Source organism: Equus asinus, chromosome 12, assembly GCF_041296235.1.
Source record: "Equus asinus isolate D_3611 breed Donkey chromosome 12, EquAss-T2T_v2, whole genome shotgun sequence".
NCBI classification, from domain to species: Eukaryota; Metazoa; Chordata; class Mammalia; order Perissodactyla; family Equidae; genus Equus; species Equus asinus.
The window spans coordinates 50105842-50126562 of record NC_091801.1 but is presented as its reverse complement, the minus strand read 5'-3'; the positions used below and the strand labels follow the sequence as shown (position 1 = coordinate 50126562).

At 45.4% G+C, this 20721-nt stretch overlaps 1 protein-coding gene across 6 annotated transcripts in view; it reads left to right on the top strand.

The window, feature by feature from the left end:
- The window catches only part of NCALD (neurocalcin delta), a 446704-nt gene that overhangs the window by 46979 nt on the left and 379004 nt on the right, over positions 1–20721 (top strand). For 3 of the 6 annotated variants that reach the window (XM_044743871.2, XM_070481421.1, XM_070481422.1), the window contains exon 1: positions 10745–10869. The exons of 1 other annotated variant lie outside the window; for it this stretch is intronic. The gene's annotated coding sequence lies outside the window, so the exon portion shown is untranslated. Of the gene's footprint in view, positions 1–10744; positions 10870–12819; positions 12848–20721 lie in introns of those variants that run through there. 2 more of the 6 variants (XM_070481419.1, XM_070481417.1) reach the window with 2 other exon arrangements.

Below are 20721 nucleotides of genomic sequence, written 5' to 3'. Positions count from 1 at the left end.
AAGACAAGGGTGCCCACTTTCACCACTCCTATTCAACATAGTACTGGAGGTGCTGGCCAGAGCAATTCGGCAGGAAAAAGAAATAAAAGGAATCCAAATAGGTAACGAAGAAGTAAAACTCTCGTTGTTTGCAGACGACATGATCTTATATATAGAAAACCCCAAAGAATCCATAGAAAAACTATTAGAAATAATCAACAACTACAGCAAAGTAGCAGGGTATAAAATTAATGTGCATAAATCAGTAGCATTTCTATACACTAACAATGAACTAACAGAAAAAGAACTCAAGAACTCAATCCCATTCACAATCGCAAAGAAAAGAATAAAATACCTTGGGATAAACTTAACCAAGGAAGTGAAGGATCTATACAATGAAAACTACAAGACTTTCTTGAAAGAAATTGACGATGACATAAAGAGATGGAAAGACATTCCTTGCACATGGATTGGAAGAATAAACATAGTTAAAATGTCCATACTACCTAAAGCAATATACAGATTCAATGCTATCCCAATCAGAATCCCAAGAGCATTCTTCACAGAAATTGAACAAACAATCCTAAAATTCATATGGGGCAACAAAAGACCGCGAATTGCTAAAGCAATCCTGAGCAAAAACAAAGCCGGCGGAATCACAATCCCCGATTTCAAAACATACTACAAAGCTACAGTGATCAAAACAGCATGGTACTGGTACAAAAACAGGTCCACAGATCAATGGAACAGAATTGAAAGCCCAGAGATAAAACCACACATCTATGGACAGCTAATCTTCGACAAAGGAGCAGAGGGCCTACAATGGAGAAAAGAAAGTCTCTTCAACAAATGGTGCTGGGAAAACTGGACAACCACATGCAGAAGACTGAAAATTGACCATTCTTTTTCACCACACACCAAAATAAACTCAAAATGGATCAAAGACCTAAAGATTAGGCCTGAGACAATAAGTCTTTTGGAAGAGAATATAGGCAATACACTCTTTGACATCAGTTTCAAAAGAATCTTTTCGGACACTATAACTCCTCAGTTGAGGGAAACAATAGAAAGAATAAACAAATGGGACTTCATCAGACTAAAGAGCTTCTTCAAGGCAAGGGAAAACAGGATTGAAACAAAAAAACAGCTCACTAATTGGGAAAAAATATTTACAAGCCACTTATCTGACAAAGGGTTAATCTCCATAATATACAAAGAACTCACACTGATTAGCAACAAAAAAACAAACAACCCGATCAAAAAATGGGCAGAGGACATGAACAGACATTTCTCAAAAGAAGATATGAATATGGCCAATAGACACATGAAAAGATGTTCATCATTGCTAATCATCAGGGAAATGCAAATCAAAACTACACTAAGATATCACCTTACACCCATTAGATTGGCAAAAACATCCAAAATCAAGAGTGACAAATGTTGGAGAGGATGTGGAGAAAAAGGAACCCTCATACACTGTTGGTGGGAATGCAAACTGGTACAGCCACTATGGAAAACAGTATGGAGATTTCTCAAAAAGTTAAAAATAGAAATACCCTATGACCCAGCCATCCCATTACTGGGTATCTATCCTGAGAACCTGATATCAGAAATCTCAAGAGTCCGTTGCACCCCTATGTTCATCGCAGCATTATTTACAATAGCCAAGACGTGGAACCAGCCTACATGCCCAGAAACTGATGATTGGATAAAGAAGATGTGGTATATATACACCATGGAATACTACTCAGCCATAAAAAAAGACAAAATTGGCCCATTCACAACAACGTGGATGGACCTCGAGGGTATTATGTTAAGTGAAATAAGCCAGTCAGAGAAAGACGAACTCTATATGACTCCACTCATAGGTGGAGGTTAGTATATTGATAAGGAGATCTGATTGGTGGTTACCAGGGAAAAGGGGGGGTGGGGGGAGGGCACAGAGGGGGAGGTGGTGTACCCACAACATGACTAACAAAAATGTACAACTGAAATCTCACAAGGTTGTAATCTATCATAACATTAATAATAAAAAAAAAGTTATCTTCTTAAAAGAATGAGTCTTTACTCTGGAAAGTCTATATATGGTCTAGGTATCCAAATTTCTGAAAAAAAAAATCACATGTAAGAAGGAAAAATGAGAGAAGTGCATATTTTTCCAAGGGAGTTGCAAACAAAAGATACCTAAAGAAATATTTTAGGGGCCAGCCTGGTGGTATAGTGGTTAAGTTTGTGTGCTCTGCTTCAGTGGGCCAGGATTCACAGGTTCAGATCCTGGGAGCAGACGTAGTGCCACTCATCAAGCCACCAGCTTGACTCATCAAGCTGTGGCAGCATCGCACATAAAATAGAGGAAGATTACCACAGATGTTAGCTCAGCAGCAATCTTCCTCAAGCAAAAAAAAAAAAAAAAAAGAGGAAGATTGGCAACAGATGTTAGCTCAGGGCCAATCTTCCTCACCTAAAAAAAAGAAAAAGAAAAGAAAAATATTTTAATTGTGATGTAGAAATGATAAAGAAAGAAAGATGGGATCTTTCCCCAAAGCAAACCTTACTTAAAAGAACAAAAAGATATAATAGATTAAAGCAGAGTTGCTCTGGTTGACTTGGGGTGGGGGCATCGAGGGGGTGAGGAAGCTAAATCCAAATAAACACTCCACTCTCCACCCACCTCTATCCAAGCTGTGTGGGAAGAGGATACTGTAGAGCTAAATTTTGAAACCACTATCTTAAAAGAAAAATTATAAGATGTTTCTCTTTCCAAAATCATAAGTTCTGAATGTTTAGTTGAACTGATGGCAATGGCTATGTGCCCGAACTTTTTGGAGCAAATTGCTCTCTCTCCTTCTGCTGGTTCTCACTCTCTGCGCTTACTCCTGCATACTGTTACTCACTTTGTACCTTCTGCCTCCCAAATCCTATCCATCCTTCAAAGCTCAACTCAAAAGCCACCTCTTCTGTAAAGTCTGTCCTGATCTTTCCAGTTGGCTGTAACCACACCCTTCTTTGAAGTCCAATTGTTGCACTTCATTTATACTTGTATTAATTAATTAAATATTTATTGTTGAATGCACACAATATCAGGTGTGCTGATAGGTATTGAGATATGGTGGTGAATGAGACAGGTGCAGTCCCCACCTTTTAGAGAACTTATCCAGTGGCAGGTGGTGGTGGTAAGACAGGCGATAAAAAAGGAAACAAATAGATGACCTAAATCTAGATTATGATAACTGCCGAGAAAGAACTAAATCGAAGGATGGGATAAATAGTACCTGGACCTCCGTGTGCACACGTGTTGGGGGCCATGTTAGGGTGTGGTGAGGAAGGCCTCTCTGAGGGGCTGGCGCATGGGCGGAGAGATGCAGGAAGAGAAGGGGACGGGAGGAGAGCACACTGGGACTTGTGATACGGAGTCCACCAGCCTGGGAAACAGAGAACAGAGTCAAGGAACAGGTCACATTAGGGTGCCAAGGAGCAGAAAAGCTGAAGACGGAGGGAGCAGCAGGGATCAAGGAAAACAGACTTGGCACAAGCCCCAGCGAGAGCCTAGATGCCCAGGGGTCCTTCTCGGAGGTCCCTCAAAGACACAAGCTGTTCTAGGAGAAGGCCCACATCCACATTCATCCTTGTGTCCCCATAGAACCTAGAACAGGGCTTTGCACATGGGAGGCGCTCAGTAATTATTGGTAAAACAAGGCATAAAGCCCCAACTAACTCCTTTGTGAAGATTTCTCTGATTCCAACTAAATATCCTCTTTCTTCTGAACCCCAGAGCTTCTGTTCTACCAGTGTAACACACCAGACTTTTATCTTCATTCTGTTATACATATTTGGTGCTTGAACTCTTACTCTCTTGGGGCTTTAAGGAATCGTTGAAGAGCCAGTACTTGGGCTTGAAAGCTATATTTTTCTTGGTGGTTGACTGTCCTTTCTTTTCTGTCTTCATGGCCTACAGGCTGAATGGCAGTCTCGTCTGTGGTGCTGGCTTTCAAAAGCAAGCAAATAGACACAATATCTCAAAATGCGTACAGCCAGTGTGCCCTGAGAAGTCAGCTGTGGGCTCAGGAGTGGGGAGGGGAGAAATCCCGATTTGTAGCATTTGTCTATTTCTGTCGTGTAAATACTTCCGTGGCTCACAAAATTCCTGACTATTTAACAATCGGTTCTCGTGACTCCAGGACACTGCTATGACCTCAAGGTTGGTGCCTGTCCCCTTCGTCTGCCTATCAGAAGGATCTTCCTAGTGAACTGTGCTTGCTTCTGGTTGCCACTTGACAAGAGATCTAGAGAATGTGTTGAAGGCTGCGAGACAAACTACAAAGTTGCTGAAATGATCAGCGGCTGGTGCCTGATAAGTAGGCAGGACAGAGCCTCCTTTCCACTTGCTCTTATGGTGTTGGCGGCTCTGCAGCCAACAGCGGACCAGCAAACACGGCCTCCTATACTCTGAGCTTATTCACCTCTTCACCCATTCTTGGGGAGTTGCAGGCAAGAGGCAGCTTCCTGAACAAGCAGGGAGGGAAGCTATTTTCTTCTTTCTTTAGAATTCTTGCCTTGAACCAAACCAATATGTTTTGAGGCCTAACTGAAGGCAGCAAACCTCTGCCTCCTGTCAAGGCTACTGGGTACCGAGGCTTTCCTCCACCCTCTTCAAAAATGCCAGGACTGGGTGTGCTGGGTGCAGCAGTGATGGCCTGGCTGATAGGAGTAGTCATGGTGTCTGATGAAAATATTGCTCCCCTCTGATCATGGCTCTGTGCTCACGCTTCTCTTTGACATTTTGGGCAATGTGCTAGGAGAAAATCAGTACAAAATGAATCCTTCTAGTTTTAAGATGAATTGAAGATGCTTTAAGCAGTACCAAAGGGATAGGGAGAAAGCACAAGGAGGGTCTCTGGGAGATAAAGGAGGGTTGGAAGGCTGGTGGTGCCTTTCATAGTGGATAAGAATAAGGTAAGGAATTCAGGGCCGAATAGTCCAAGCTACACGTGCAGAAATAGCGGCTTTCTGTCTTCTAAGTTACAACTCAGGAAGAGAGTTCCAGCGTCAAGGCCTTGTGCGCTTACATGAGAAAGACCAGGCCTATATATTAATTTCCTAGTGCTGCTGTAACAAATTACCACAGACTTGGTGGCTTAAGATGACACACATTTATCTTACAGTTTTGGAGTTCAGAAGTCTGCACTGGGTCTCACGGGGCTGAAATCAAGGTGTTAGTTCAGCTGCTTTCCTTTTTGGAGGCTGTAGGGGGAAATCTGTTTTCTTGCCTTTCCCACCTTCGAGAGGCTGCCCACATTCCTCGACTCTGGATCCCTTCCTCCATCTTCAGAGCCAGCTGCTTCTCTCTCTGACTGTTTTCTGTAGCTCTTATCTCCCTCTGCCTCATCTTCTGCAACCCCTTCCTCTTCTACTTCTAAGGAAGTAATGGTTGCAATGGCCCCCCTAGATAATCTAGGGTAATCTCCCTACTTTAGGCCAATGGATTAGCAATCTTAATTCCATTTGTATCCTTCATCCCCTTCACCATGTAGGGGAACATATTCAAAGGTCCTGTGGATCAGGTTGTACACATCTTTGAGAGGCCATTATGATGCCTAATGATCTTATTCCGGATTCCAACCTAGCATGTTCAGGGCTGTGTAGGCTTGGGAAAGTCATTAACCTTTTTAAAAGTCTCATTGGGTAGTGGGGTAATAGTATTACCTTCTCGTGGGCTTTTGTTGACGATTAGATGTGCTAATATGTGCCATGTGCTTAAAAGAGTGCCTGGTACATGCCAAACACTCAGTGCATGTTTGCTAGTTTTCTTTTCACCCTTAAATATGCTTGCTCACCTTAGGTCTGGATTAAAGACTCCTCTTCTGAGCTCCCACAGAAGCCTGTCCTTCGCTAACCATAGCACACCTCACACTGCAATGTCACCATCTTTCCTCTATTAAACAGAGTTACCTGACAGCAGGAGAACAAGCTTCTACATCTTTGTAACCCTCCCGTGCCCGGGCACAGAAGAGGCTTCCCAATAAAAGACTGTGTTAAAATGTGTCACCATTAAGAGTGAAAAGTGACTCTTTTCCTAACTGTAAGAAAAACAAAAGTTAATGGATAAAGTTTTCTCAATTGCATAATTTTCTCCCAGAACATTTTCCTCAAACTTTTGAGACATCCTACCATTTGTTTTTTATGCAACCCTTTCTGATTAAACAAAATTATTAAGTATATTAGTTGAGGAAAATTGTTTATTTTAGAAAGTCATTATTAATGAGAACATTTAGGAAATAATTGATCATTCAGCTACCACTGTCAAAAAGTTACTGGTCTACTTTCCCACATGTGTACTTTGGAGATGAAGTAGTACTCAAGTAGTACTGTGTTGGCAGCAGTGGATAATCCATTTTAATAAAAACCTTTCTATTCCCCTCTGCCTTCCCAGCGATGTTATGTTTTTGGAGGGGTGTGTCAGCATATCCTCAGCTAGTGGGCATGACCTATGATTATATGAAGATACATTATTAAATACACATGTAGGAGGCAAAAAACATGATCCAGATGTAGGGTATGAAGATATGGTCACCCTGATTGGAGATGAAGGAAGAGATATTCAAAAGAAATAAGATCCTTTTATAGAGCTTGTAAGTTGAAGAGGAAAAAAGAGATCTGAGGAGAAATTTAAAAGTCCTAATTAAGATGTCAGCCTCAAATTATTTCAAAAGGAGTCCACAAATTCTCAGGCTCTATAACCAAGAGGAAGACTCCTCTGTGGGCAAAATTCAGAAAAGATTGGCTTTAAGGTGGCCATGAGAAATAGGACTTTGATCTAAGGCCCAGTGGCTTCAGTTAGACCCAGTAGGCAGATGTTCTTTTCTTCTTCAAGGATCCAGGAAACTAAGAGCAAGTAAAGCAAGTGCACACCTCCTTTAGAGCATTTACACTGTATCATAACACAGGCTTATGTGAGTCTCCCACATTAGCCCTTAAAGTTGATGAGGGCACGTACTAAGCTTTAATTTCTTTCTTTCTTTCTTTTTTTTTTTTGAGGAAGATTAGCCCTGAGCTAACTTTTGCCACCAATCTTCCTCTTTTTGCTGAGGAAGGGTGGCCCTGAGCCAACATCTGTGCCCATCTTGCTCTACGTTATATGTGGGACGCCTACCACAGCATGGCTTGCCAAGTGGTGCCATGTCCGTGAACCCTTGGTTGCCAAAACAGAACGTGAGCACTTAACCTCTGCGCCACCGGGCTTGCCCCACAAACTTTAATGTGTATATATACAGAGGGACTAAAACTGTGCCTGGCATATAGAAAACACTAAGTAAATATTGGTTGTTTAATAAAGGAGATTGTCTCATAGAATTTGAGCCAGAAGGGAGCAAAGAGATCTTCTAGACTAGTGGTCTCCAAATCTATCTGGACATCAGAATCACCTGCAGAGTGGGGGAGGGTGCTCTTTAAGAAAACGGATTCTAGAATGCATAGAGGATACACTCCTTACTCCCTCCAAAGAAGACAACCCAAAATACCCTCCTAATCAGACTGAATATTTTCTTTCCAAGATCGAGAACAAGGCAAGGCTGTCTGCTCTTGCCACTTCCATTCAACACAGAACTGGAAGTTCTAGCAAGTGCAATAAGATAAGAAAAAAGAAGTAAAAGGTATACAGATTGGAAAGAAGAAATAAAAGTCTCCCCATTCACCAATGCCATAATTGTCTTCACAGCAAATCCCAAGGAACCTACAAATACACTTGCTCACCTTGCAAGCAGAGGTGATGATGGTCCTCAAGTTATGTGGACAAAGGAAGTAGAGCAACCAAGATAATTTCTAAAAAGATGAACACACTTGGAAGACTTGCACCACTTATTTCAAGACCCATTAAAAATCTACAGTAATCAAGAGAGTGTGGTCTTGGCAAAAGGATAGACACATAGATCATTGGAACACAAGAGTGAGTCCAGAAATAAATCCACACAAATAGGGTCAACTGATTTTTGGCAAAGGTAAAAAACAATTAAATGGAGAAAAAAATGGCAAATGACAAGTGTTGGCAAGGATGTGGAGGAACTTGAACCCCACACACTGCTGGTGAGAATGTAAAATGGTGCAGCTGCTTTGGAAAACAGTGTGGCATTTCCTCAAAATGTTAAATAGAGTTACCATGTGACCCAGAAATTCCATTCCTAGATATACACCCAAGAGAAATAAAAACATTCACCCATACAAAAACCTATACACAAATGTTCATGCAGCATAATTCATAATAGCCAAAAGGTGAAAACAACCCAAATGTCCAAGTGATAAATGTATAAACAAAATATGATATATGCATACCATGCGATATTATTTGTTTGTAAAAAGCAATGAAGTACTGATGACACAGATGAACTTTGAGAACATTATGCTAAGTGAAAGAAACCAGTCACAAAAGACTTTCTACTGTATGAGGATTTATTTTACATGAAATGTCCAGAACAGGCAAATCTATAGAAATGGAAAGCAGATTAGTAGTTGTTAGCGGCTAAGGGTTGGGAGAAAGAATGAACGCTAATAGGTATGACATTTCTTTTTGGGGTGAAATCAGTTCTAAAACTGATCATGGCAAGAGTTGTACAACTCTGTGAATATACTAAAAACTTTAAATTGCATAATACTTTGGGTGAATTTTATGCCATCTGAATTATATTTCAATAAAGCTTTTATTTTTTTTAAAGCAGAGATCATTAAAACAAAATTAAAAAATAAAGTGCGTGTTAAAATCACTCACTCTCAGAGACACCCCCACCCCAAGCACCACCACCTGCCTACTGCTGCCCTCCACCCACCAGGGTTCTTCCCACCGAGTCTGCAGGCAAGGGCCAGCCGTAAACTGTCCAGACCACATGTTACAAACCAATGACCTAGGGACCCTTTGTGGCCTACAAACTCTTCTTTCTTAGCCTATAGAGCTTTAAAATATTTTTAAAATTAATTGCCAACATTTTAAAATTAGAGGAGTTCATATTAAATGTGGATTTTCAGCTTCTCCGGGGGAGGACAACAAAATGAAGAAACCCCACTTGACGGCCACCTGCTTTTCCCGTGTGGAAAAATGAGACTGCCCTTGTTAGGGTAAGATGCCCTTCCCACTTGCCCCTGTACATCTGGCCTAAGTCACTTCTTTTTAATCCTTAGGGACATTTGAGTTTTCAACACCTGCTCAGACCTTTCCCTGCATTAAAACTTCCTTCTTTGGCATCCCAGTGCCTCAGGCCCTGTTAGATGACCGACTAATCCCCGGGTTTTCAACCCTGGCTGCACATCAGAATCTCCTGGGCCAATGAACAAAATTCCCACGCAAGGCTGCACCCCTGACCAGTTGAATCAGAATCTCAGGGGAAAAGGGGGTGGGGGGGCAGGCCTAGTGTACTAAAAAACGAAACAAAATCTCAATTCCCTAGGTGATTCCAAACTGTATCCAGGAAGGCAAACCACTGTGATAATCTGCTAATCCAATTCAAGAGGAAGTTTTAGCATCTAAACACGGTTTAACGGCCTCCCACATAACTTTAGTCTTTCAAGCTTTTCCTGACTGAGTAATTGATGTGGAAACTGAAGGCAGAACTAGGAGGATGGTTTTGGTTAGGTGAACCTTTTACTTGATTTTCAAATTAGAGTTGGTGGCTGTTTGGACCTAAATGTAACTATCATTTCTATAATTAGTCTATTAAAACATTTTGTAATCATTTTATCAAGCACAGACAGGTCATGGTGGCTTTATAGCTTTACATGGTGCCATTTTATTATTACTATTAGTAATTCTTTTTTTGAGGAAGACTGGCCCTGAGCTAACATGCATGCCCATCTTCCTCCACTTTATATGTGGGACACCTGCCACAGCATGGCTTGCCAAGTGGTGTGTAGATCCGCACCCTCCATCCAAACCGGTGAACCCCCCGAATCAAGCGGAAGGTGCAAACTTAACCGCTGTGCCACTGGTCGATCCCCTTTTAAAAATTATTTTTAACCAGCAAGTTTTTTAATCAATGAATTTGAGTTGCCATTGAGACCTTCCGTGGGTTCTGGAAATGCCGCTGGGTTTGACAAGCACAAGAAGTTATGGTGGCTTTTTGAAAGGTCATGAGTGGCCAATACAGCAAGACAGGAACATGTGCTGGCAGCCACTCGATAAATACTTGGTGAATAAATTGACAAGGCATTTTTTCCTCCTCATCTTCACTTGAGATGGAGAATTTGGTGACATCTTGCAGTAGGGGGAGGGTGTATGTACGCCCTCGTCAGATGTCCTCCGACGGAGAGTTTTGTTAAGCCATCCCTAGACGATCCACAGAAGGCTCTAGGTAGAGAAAACACTGGGTTAGGCAAGAGCAGCCCGCTCGCACCTCGTGTATGTCCTTCCAAGGCTCCCTTAAACTTCACTTTGGCATAGCAGGGACCCCAGGCTCCCCCTAACCGAAGCCTAGAAGAAGGTGCTGTGGGTTCAGTCTGACCTCCCCACGACCCGAATAGGCAAACAGACGGCACCCCTTGGAAAGGACCAGTGCAGCCTGGCTAGAAGGCTGGGCGGTGGGCTAGCATTAAGGGGCACAACGGGGACAATCCTGGGGGCTGCACCCAAAGCATCCCCTGCACCTGCAAATCCCCCACCTCAGTTTGGCCCCCCTGCACCCCGGCGGTCCAGCCCACCAGGGAGAGGCTGCCCGCGGGGCCGCAGTGGGGAGGAGGGTCGGCGGCCGGAGGAGGGAGGCGGCGAGCGAGGCTGGGGCGGGGGGCGCGGCGGGCGCGGTGCGGTCCAGGGGGAGGCGGGCGGAGGGAAGCGCCGCTGCCGCCACTGCCGCCGCTGCCGCCACTGCCGCCGCCTCACCCGCGGCGACACAGACGCCGGGAGCGGCCGAGGCGGTGAGTCGCAGCGCCTTCCCTCCGCTTCTCCGGAGCCGGAGCGGAGTCGGAGCGGCAGCCGGGGCGGGCGTGCTGGGGGCGGCGGCGCCGGGAGCGGCTGCTGGGGGGACCCGCGCGCTTCGGGCGCGGCGGGCTCAGGGTGGGCGCGAGGAGCGCGCGCTTCTAGGGACCTGCTCCTTGCAGCCTTTCCCGGGTGCAGCTCCCCTGTCACTTCCTCTGTCCGTCCTTCAGTGCCTCTGAGGGAAAATAAAACAAAACCAAAGACCCTGAGGGTGGGTGGCAGGAAAGGAGAGAACAACTTTGCAGAGAGACGCGCAGAGGCGCGCGGGGCAGGCAGGATGGGGGCGCGCTGGGTCGGAAGGGGGCGTCCGTGCGCCTGGTGGCCCGGGACCTCTAGCATCCCTCCCTGGGGTGAGGGGCGAGGTGTGAGGTGGGGGGTTGGAGTCGAGGGCACTCGCTGCTTCCCGCGCCTGCGGCGTCCGCACTGAGAGGCCGCAGGAGGCGTGTGCGAGGGGTGGGCGCCCGGAGAGGGGCTTTCGGAGCGACTGCAAGGCGCTAGTTGAATCCAGAGGAAGAAGTGGTCTGCGTTTTGGACTCGGGACCTGAAAGATTTGTGTCTCTTGCCCTCGGGGACTCGGGAAGGGGTGTGCTGGGGAGATGTGTTTGAGTGTTTTTCAGTGCATACCGATTTATTTTTAGCTCCCAGAGAAGCAGGATGTGCAAAGTGGGTTGTATCAGCCCGGGAGGGGCAGGAGGTCTCCCTGTCCGCAGGAAATACACAAGTTTCTTGCTGCAGATGCTTGCTTTAACTTTCATGCCTGGAGAAAGAAAGCCATTTGGCGGTCTGAAGGTCTCCCCGCCTGGGCCGCTTTCTTCGCGGGGGTCTGTCTGAGGCTGCAGGCCAGGCCAAGTGTGCTTCTGTTGTTAAACGCTGGCCCCAAATGATGGTACATGTTCTGTTCCGTAGGGCAACTAGGGTGGAAACACACAAGGAGCACTGCCAAGGTCTGGCTTGCTGAGAAGGAAACCACCCAAGCTTGCTCAAAGTTTTCCCAGTTCTGACTGATTTGAAAATAACAGACCTAAGCAGCTGTATTACCAAAAGCAGCGCTGGCTTTTGGGGTTTCTCAGACCTAATTGCAATGCTGGTGAGGTTTTTCACTCTGATTGGGACATGCCGGTGTGTTAGGGTCAAAGGCAGGATGCAAGTACTGCAAAGGAGAAGGGGGTGGGAGTGTGACGGTGAGAGTGTGGCTGTATGGGGAACCTCTTGGGGGCTAAGTACAGAGTTGGCGATGGGGCTTTGTTCAGAAGAGAAGGCTCAAGAGGCCAAAACCCAAATGTTCCCATCCTCAAGCAAGACCCCTGGAAGTTGCCCTGGAGTCTCCCCCGTTTCAACCACTGAGCGCCCAGTCCTGAATACCCACCCTCTATAAGCATCCCAGGAGAGTGGGCTGTGAGGAGCGGGCACTCTGCCACCAGACTGCTGGATTTGAGTTCTGGCTGGGACACAAGTAGCTCCCAGCCCTTGGACTCCTTACCTAACCTCTCTGCGTTTCCTGATCTGTGGCATGAGGTTGACAATAGGTGCCAAACCTGTCTCAGGCTTGCTGGGAAGATTAAATGAATTAATACACAGAAAGCGCTTCACGCAATGCTTTGTCGTTAGTAAGTGGCTTCGTAAATGTGAGCTCTTTTATGATGTTTCTTGTTGCTGTTGTATGCTTCCTTCTCGCCGTTCCTCCTGTCACCGGTTTAGTTCATAACCTCATCACTTCTTGCCTGGATTGCTCCAATTGCCTTCATACCGGGCTCCTTGCTCTGAATCAGGACACTCTTGCTCCAGTCTGTTCTCCAAACCGCAGCCAGAATGCTCGCTTTGAAAGCATAAATCTAAGCCAGTCCTTCTGCCTAATTTCCCTCAGAGGTTTCCTGTGTCTTTCAGGATGGAGTTCGGATGCCAACTCTCTCCTGGAAGGTAGGACCTTCCCGACTCTACCCTTGTCTCCTCGCCAGCCTCACCTCCCAGCCTCCCACTGTGCAGCCTTGGGTTAAGCCGCTGACTCTCACACCTGTCGTCTTCCCACCCTTCCTTGTCTGGTCAACTCCTGTGCGTCCTCCCCTTCTCAGCTGCAGCGGCACTGCCTTCCAGTAGCCTTGTTGGCATCCCCTCCCCCGAGCTGACTGGGTGCCCTTGCTTCCTGCTGGTGCGTTAACCTGCACACTCTCTCATCACTCTGTATCATCATCTACAAGTCAGTCTTCCTTGCTGCAAGTGCCTTGAGAGATGGATTGTGATTGCCAGTGATTGTTTGTTGAATGAGTTAATGCACGTCAGTCAAGCAAAGTTCAGTCCTTTTCACTAAAGCCAGAAACCAACATGGAGAATAACAGAGAGGAGGACCAAAGCAATCTTTGTATATACTACTCTACAATAAAAACTTGGGAAAATGTAAAGAATCAAAGGTTGGTCAAAAGGAATATGGCATACTATCTTGGAACCGTTTCGGAGATATTTTTTTAATTGTAAGGGGTCAGACTAACCATGGGGAAATGTAGAGGTCTGAACACTTCCCTTACTTCCCTCACAAAAAGGTCGGCCATCTCAGATTCGGCTGTGGGGGATGGAGGTCCAGCTCGTTGAAGGGTTGTGCAGTGAGTTTGGTTCTGGAGGCAGAGGCGAAGGTCAACGCATGCAGGGGATTTGTAGCCCTTCCTGGCGTTGGAGCTTCCCCTGGGGTGTGGACTTCAGCTTGCCCTGGGACTGGTGTGATGAGGACAGGAGCTCTCCCGTCGTCAAAGCTCCTCTGTTACTTTTCAGGCGGCTCAGTGTGTTCAGTGGGCGTCCTGACTGAGGCCGAGTGCTCCGCTACTGAGCTGCCAGGAGCGCTGCAGAGGGAGGTCAGATGGTGCCCGGTTCTCTGAGATGGCCTCAGAGTCCTATTTCAAGGCTCCAGGGCAGGGGTTTGTACAGCTGGGAGAGCAAAAATGCTTTTTACATTTGTAAGGGGTTGTAAATAAAGCAAATCAAAACACAAAGAATATGTGATAGAGACCATGTCTAAAATACTTACTACCTAGTTCTTCATAGAAATACGTTGCCAGAGCTGAGACAATTGGTTTCATTTTGCATGTCATCTTTGATTGATTGGTAGTGGCTGCCTGGACAGCTGGTTTGAATAGGAATCCAAGGTTGGGTCCAGGCTTAGTAGGTAAGAGTTCTGTGTCAATTAGTGATGTCTGTCCGTTGGTGGGATTAGGAAGTTGTGGCAGACAGACCTTGTCCTCACCATCCCTCTATCTCTCTCACCATGACAGAATATCATTGAAGGACAGTCAAGGCAGAAATTAGGGACAGATCACATGAGTTAAAAGTGATCCCTAAAGAAGCCAGGAACTTTCCAATACAACAATAAACTATCACCACAGTTCACATTAATAGCTTCGACTTATTCAATGTGTACTATATATGGACATGAGGATCTCATTTAATCTTTGTAATAGTTTTTTTCAGGAGATACTTATTTTAATTAGAACTCAATTCTGTTGCAAGTATCAGAAACCCCCAAATTCAAACTATTTTAAGTAAGAAAAAGAACATTATTTTGATTCTGATAGCTCTACAGTCCAGAGGAAGATACTTCAGGTATGGCTTGATCCAGGGCTCAGGCATCATTACCAGGACCTGATTTCTCTCTCTGTATTTCTTGGTTTGCTTTCTTGGAGTTGGCACCATTTTTAGCTCCCATTTCGTTGCAGGACTGCTATAAGAGCTTCAGACATCATGGTCTAGGCTTTAAGTCCAGCCAGAAAGTAGGAGCCTTTATTCCAGCACTGCTTGCAATGACTGCCTGTGGCTCACTGGCTTTGATTGAGTCCAGTGCCTGTTCTTGTGGTTGGGTTTCCACATGTTCCTAGGGCTTGGGCTTTGTCACAGTTTTCGTCCCTGAGCCATAGGCTAAGGAGTAGGAACAGAGATGTTTCTACAGCCGAACATTGTTATACTGTCACCAGGATATGAGCTGATGGATTTTGGATTGCAAAACAACAGATGTCCACTATAGTACTGCTGGCATTCCTAATTCATAGATGAGGGGAACAGGCTTGGGGCACTCAATAGCTTGCCCAAGGACGCATGGCTAGCAAACAGTTCTGGTTCGAAACCCACAATTCACGCCCCTATTTAGAATTATTTGTGAACAGCACAATTTAATGTGAGTTTAATGTGAAGCTCTATTCTTTCTATTTCTGAAAATATAGCTAACTAAGCACAAGAAATGGTAAGTACTGGCTGACTAGAGGACATGAGAAAAAAAGAGGACATGGACTTTTTTGGCTGGATTTTTACTCACTTATTCAACCAATATTTTTGAGCAGTTGCTACGTCCTCAACACTGTGTTAAGTTATAGGGCGAATAATATCTAGCCTCCTATCTTTAAGGAATTTATAATCCAACTTGAAAGTACAAGACATAATTAGGGCACAGATTGGCTGGAGTGAGGGGTATGCAGGGGGAAGTGCAGGAGCTGAGTGCCCCTGATGGGGACAGTGACCTTGCAGTTTGTTTACTGATGTGTCCCCAGTACAGTGCTTTGTGTGATAGGCAGCAATAAATATTTCTTGAATACGTTATTTTTTATTGTAGTTAAATATACATAACATAAAATTTACCATTTTAACCATTTTTAAGTGTACAGTTCTGTGGCAGTAAGTACATTCACATTGTTGTGCAACTGTCACCACCCTCCATCTCCAGAACTTTTTCATCTTTCCAAACTGAAACTCCACACCTGTTGTACAAAAATTCTCCATGTCCTCTGCCCCCAGCCCCGGCAGCTGCTCACATTCTGCTCTCTGTTTTTATGAATTTGACTACTCTGGGTACCTTACTTAAGTGGAATCACACAATATTTGTCCTTTTGTGACTGGCTTATTTCACTTAGCATAATGTCTTCAAGTTTCATTCATAATGCAGCATGTGGCAGACTTTCCTTCCTTATTGAAGCTGGATAATATTCCGTTGTGTGGATGCACCACATTTTGTTTATCAGTTCCTCTGTCGAGGGGTACTTGGGTTGCTTCCACTTTTGGCTATTGTGAATAATGCTGCTACGAACATGGATGTACCAGTATCTGTTCAAGTCCCTGCTTTCGATTCTTTTGGGTATATATCCAGAAGCGAAATTGCTAGATCACATGGTAATTTTATGTTTAATTTTTTGGGGAGCTACCATGCTATTTTCCACAGCAGCTACCATTTCACATGCCCACGAGCAATGCGCGAAGGTTCTGATTTCTCCACATCCTCGTCAACACTTGAAATGTTCACTTTTGTTTTTTCTTTTTAATAATAGCCATCCTGGTGGATGTGAAATGTTTAATACATCCTTAAAAGTGGACTGGTTGTGAGGGGTAGTGGTAGCATCTGAATTTCCTTCAGAGGGGTGTGAGGAGCTGTTGAATATTTGTTGCACGTGGCAAAGCGTGATCAGCAAGATCCTGACATTAGAGAGAGAGGAGAGGAGAAAGGCAGCAGAGGAGTTAGGAGGTTATTTTAATTATCCAGATGAAAGAGAACCTAATAGTTTTCTCCACATCTACACAATGGGGGATATTGTATTTATCACCACACTAAATGATGTTGGACTTGGGGGGGAGAGGTCAATATGGCACTGAGCTGTCTCATGGCCAAGGATGCCTCAGACAAATTGACTGCTGTTGCTAATAATAATAATAATGATTGCAAATGCCTTTATACACTTTCTATGAACACACCAGTGTTCTAAATACTGAGTATTAATAAACCCTTAAAGGATTTATCAGCCAGAGCCCCATAAAGAGGCACATGACACACTCAAAAGGGCGTAACTGAAGAAAGTTTAACGAAGGGACTATTTACAAAGACGTGGGCAAAGTTAAGGGAGATCACCAAGAGTCTCCAGCAACGCATGCAAGGCTTTACTGCCCAGCCCTGAAAGGGGGATGTGAGAGACCAGTTTCTGGAATTGCTTTTCAGTGGAGGGACACAGCTATTGCCAAAGTGTGGCCTGGCAGGGAGGCACCAGGTGAATAAGGCCCCTTTTCTCCCTGTGATCGTCTCCTGGTGCCTCCCAATTGGCCAAACTAACCAGAAGCCAGAGGGCAGGAGAGCTTGCTGGTGTAGGGACTACCTTGTGCGTAGCCATCAGCCTCTCAGGGCCGAGAGTGAGTGGAGAAGGGAGGAGGGGGGATCTGGAGGGGCAAGCAGAGAGAATCCAGCATGAGGGAGCATTAGGACCACCCGTGCTTTGCAGATAAGGGAACTGAAGCATCAAGAGGTTGAGTGATTCACCCGAGGTCAGAGCCAGTAAGTTGTGGAACTCGGATGTGAACCCAGGCACATTTCTTCTGTACATCCATTTGGATCTGGAATGCTAGTTTTCCCCACAGCTGTGTGTGTTAATTCTTTGGGAATAATCTGATTTGTACAAACTTAGCTTGGCTGTCAAAGTGTAGAGTAAGTGACTGCTCAGAATTTCCACGCCTCCCCCTTTTTTTCTAAATAAAAACATGTATTTCATAGGTATGTTTCATAGCTGATTGATTATATTTAGATAAAAACATCTTTTCTATATATTTGATGGGGGTGACAATCTGTGTTTGAAACACATGTGAAAAAGAGGTAAGTTTGTTTTCCTTTGCTTTTAGTTGAAAGCTCCAAAGAAGCCGACTGTAACCCGGCTGCTTAAACATTAATGCGACCTTGGGCTGTGTTAGAAGAGAGTGTTCAGGGCAGGCAGTGGTCGCTCCCTCCGCGCTCTCCTGGCTGGAGAGAATGCAGAGGGCAGCGTCCAGGTGGTGGTGGACGGAGCCCCCCTCCCCTGAGGCACGACTGAGGAGCTCTCTAGCCAGAAAAGGCTGTGTGGAGCCTCATCACTGTGGTCTCCAAAGACACGCAGCACTGCGCTGGGGACGAGCCTAGAGCTAGGCCCACTGCGAAAACAGAATGCTTTGAAAGGCCTCATATTTTCCATTCCCACAGGTTGTGAAGCTGAGGCCACGGGCGAGAGATGTGGCTGAGGGCTTGTATTCATTTCCTGTGGCCTCTGTAACAAATTACCACAAACTGAATGGCTTAAAACAACAGAAATTTATTTTCTCGTCATTCTGGAGGCCAGAAGTCCAAAATCAAGGTATCAGCAGGGCCAAGCTTCCCCCAGGGGCTCAGGGCAGAATTCTTTGCTTGCCTCCTCCAGTTTCTGGTGACTGTCGGCATTTCTGGCCTTGAGGCTGCGTTGCTCCCATCTCCGCCTCTGTGGTCTCTTGGCCTCCTCTTCTCTGTATATCTCTTATAAGGACACTTGTCATTGGGTTTAGGGCCCACCTGGATAATCCAGGATGATCTTGTTTCAAGATCCTTAACCTAATTACGTCTGCAAAGACCCTTTTCCCAAACAAGGTCACATTCACTGGTTCTGGGGGTTAGGGGTGGGGCCACCATTCACCCCACCACAGCGCTCGTGGGTGTATCCTGCAACCCTTGATCTCTGATTCTGTCACCATGCCCCTAGATTTGATTTACCACCGAGATTCTAGTATCTTTGACAAGGTAGAGATTTTGAAACGCTTTTGATTTGATCTATTGAAATCTTACTCTTCCTTTAAACAACAAAATACATAAAATCTACCATCACTTGTTTCTGAAATGAAAGGGTGAGTGAAAGAGGCTGTCAAAACCACCTTGACCTTGCCTCGGCTGGAAGTTTTCTGTGCTGTGCTTTGCCTAATGGCCAGGTAGGAAATGAATGGGAGAAAGGGCCGCCACTGGCCCTCTTCTGGCTTCTCACCTGGGGCTTTCTTGGATGCTTTTAAAGTTGTAATTACTCAGAGGAAGGCTAAGGATGTTGGAGTCTCTCAGGAAAGAGAAGCAGAAGCAGTATAGGCTCAACTTTCTAGGTTTTCAGAAAGCATCGGCTTAGAAATTTGGTTCGTAAATGTCACTGGCCCATCAGTGAGACTTTTAAGCACGTGTTTTCAAAACTGAGTCCCAAACTGGGACCTGTGTGCATTGGGCACACGAGGCAAGGTCAAGGGTAGCTTTGGCTGTTACCTGGCTAATTTAACGACTATCGTTTATCAAATAGGGTACATCAAGAGAGTCCATCCCAGAGCATAAATTATTCTGTTTGGTTGTCTGCATTGATCCCATTAACTGGGTGGGAGCCAAAATCCATTCTCTCTGTGCTATGGAGACGTGGTTGTAATTAAGGTCTGTTTCTCTCCCGGGGGCAGCTAATTTCGGTTTCTCAGCCACTTCGCAGTTTGACTTCAAAAGAGAAAGAGGAGAGGAAAAAAGGTGAAATGTCCCTCCACTTTATTATGTTATATATTCTGCTGTATCATTGTTACTCTGGTTAATATTAACTTTGGATCTGTTTGCTTTGAATAATATACCTGGAATACTGTGATACTTACAGAATTTAGTCTCCCCAGCTGAAGGAAATGGTTTGCTTGGCACAAGATTGGCTACATAATTTGTGAAGCCCAGTGTGAAATGAAAATGTGAGACCCTTGTTAAAAAACTAAGAATGTCGAGATGGTGTCAGCACAGCATGAGACCGAGCGTGCATGGGGCCTTGTGTAACTGCACAGGTCACCTGCCCATGAACAGACTCTGGCCTCACTTACATGCTGAGGATGGCATCTTCTTGCTTACACAGCACCTTCTTGACCCCAAAGAATGACCAGGACAGTTCGCTCTGCCTCAGTTGGAGCATACTCTTCTGTAGGGGCAGGGGTGCAGCAAGCAGGCCGGACATCTCTTGTTGGCTCCTCTGTGTCCTCTCTCCTCCCTTATCCACCTGGCTCTGTGCTCTGAGAGGTTGATGTCCACCATCAGCATCAGTGGCCATCTTTGTCTCTGATTTCTGGTGTAATTTGGCCAGTGGTGGGTCCAGCCCACCATTGGGAGAGTGCGAGGAGAATGAGATAGGGTGTTTATTTCCCGTTTCCTCCTGCCGTGTTGTGTGCTGCTGGTTGGCTTTGTCTGAGTGGCAAAGGCCACAGCTCCTGCCAGGCGTCCGCTCCATACAGCCACCTCGTTGGGTTCCTTTAACCGCTCCCTCCCCTCGTACACTCAAACCTAGAGGTGGTAATGGCTTCCTGCTGTTGCTAGGCTTCATTGCTTTCCTGAACCCTTTATTGCTCTCTTCTCCATAGCCTCTTCGATAGGACTCCTCAGGAGGATCAAAGAGCTCCCTCTGTTTTCCTGCCTGGGCCCTAACTGATTCAGAAGCACTTTGCCACGGCTTCACCACACCGTGTCTGCTCCAGAGTGGAGAGAGAAGCTGATGGCTCTGATGATATGCGATTCCATGCCAACTCCTGGCGAGGCTGGGCGATCAGGAAGCAGTATATCCCCATCACAGTGGTGGAGAATGTGTGCTTGGGGGTCAGGCATGCGCATTCTCTGGTATGACTCTGGGCAAGTCATCTCATCTAAAGTGAGCATAATGATAGTTCTTCACTTCTATGGTTGTTCTGAGCATGAAGTGAGAGCACATCGGCACAGTGCTGGGTATACAGTAAGTGCTCAAAAAGCACAGCTGCTTTTACCGTTAGTTCTATGGAGTGTCTCCCTCGGGGGAAACACTGTTGACTTTGTCTCTCATTTGAACTAAGGCACTTACAGTCTAGACTATACCAATGATTATCAGTTTTTCACTGTTTCCCTGTTGTTTTGGGGTTATTTCTATTTTCTCAACCAGATTGCAGGTCAGGGATTCTGTCTTATCACTTGCTCTGTACTAATCTAAATCCCAAGCTAGTAGCTGGCACATTGTTAAGTGGTCAACAAATATGTCTTGGCTAAA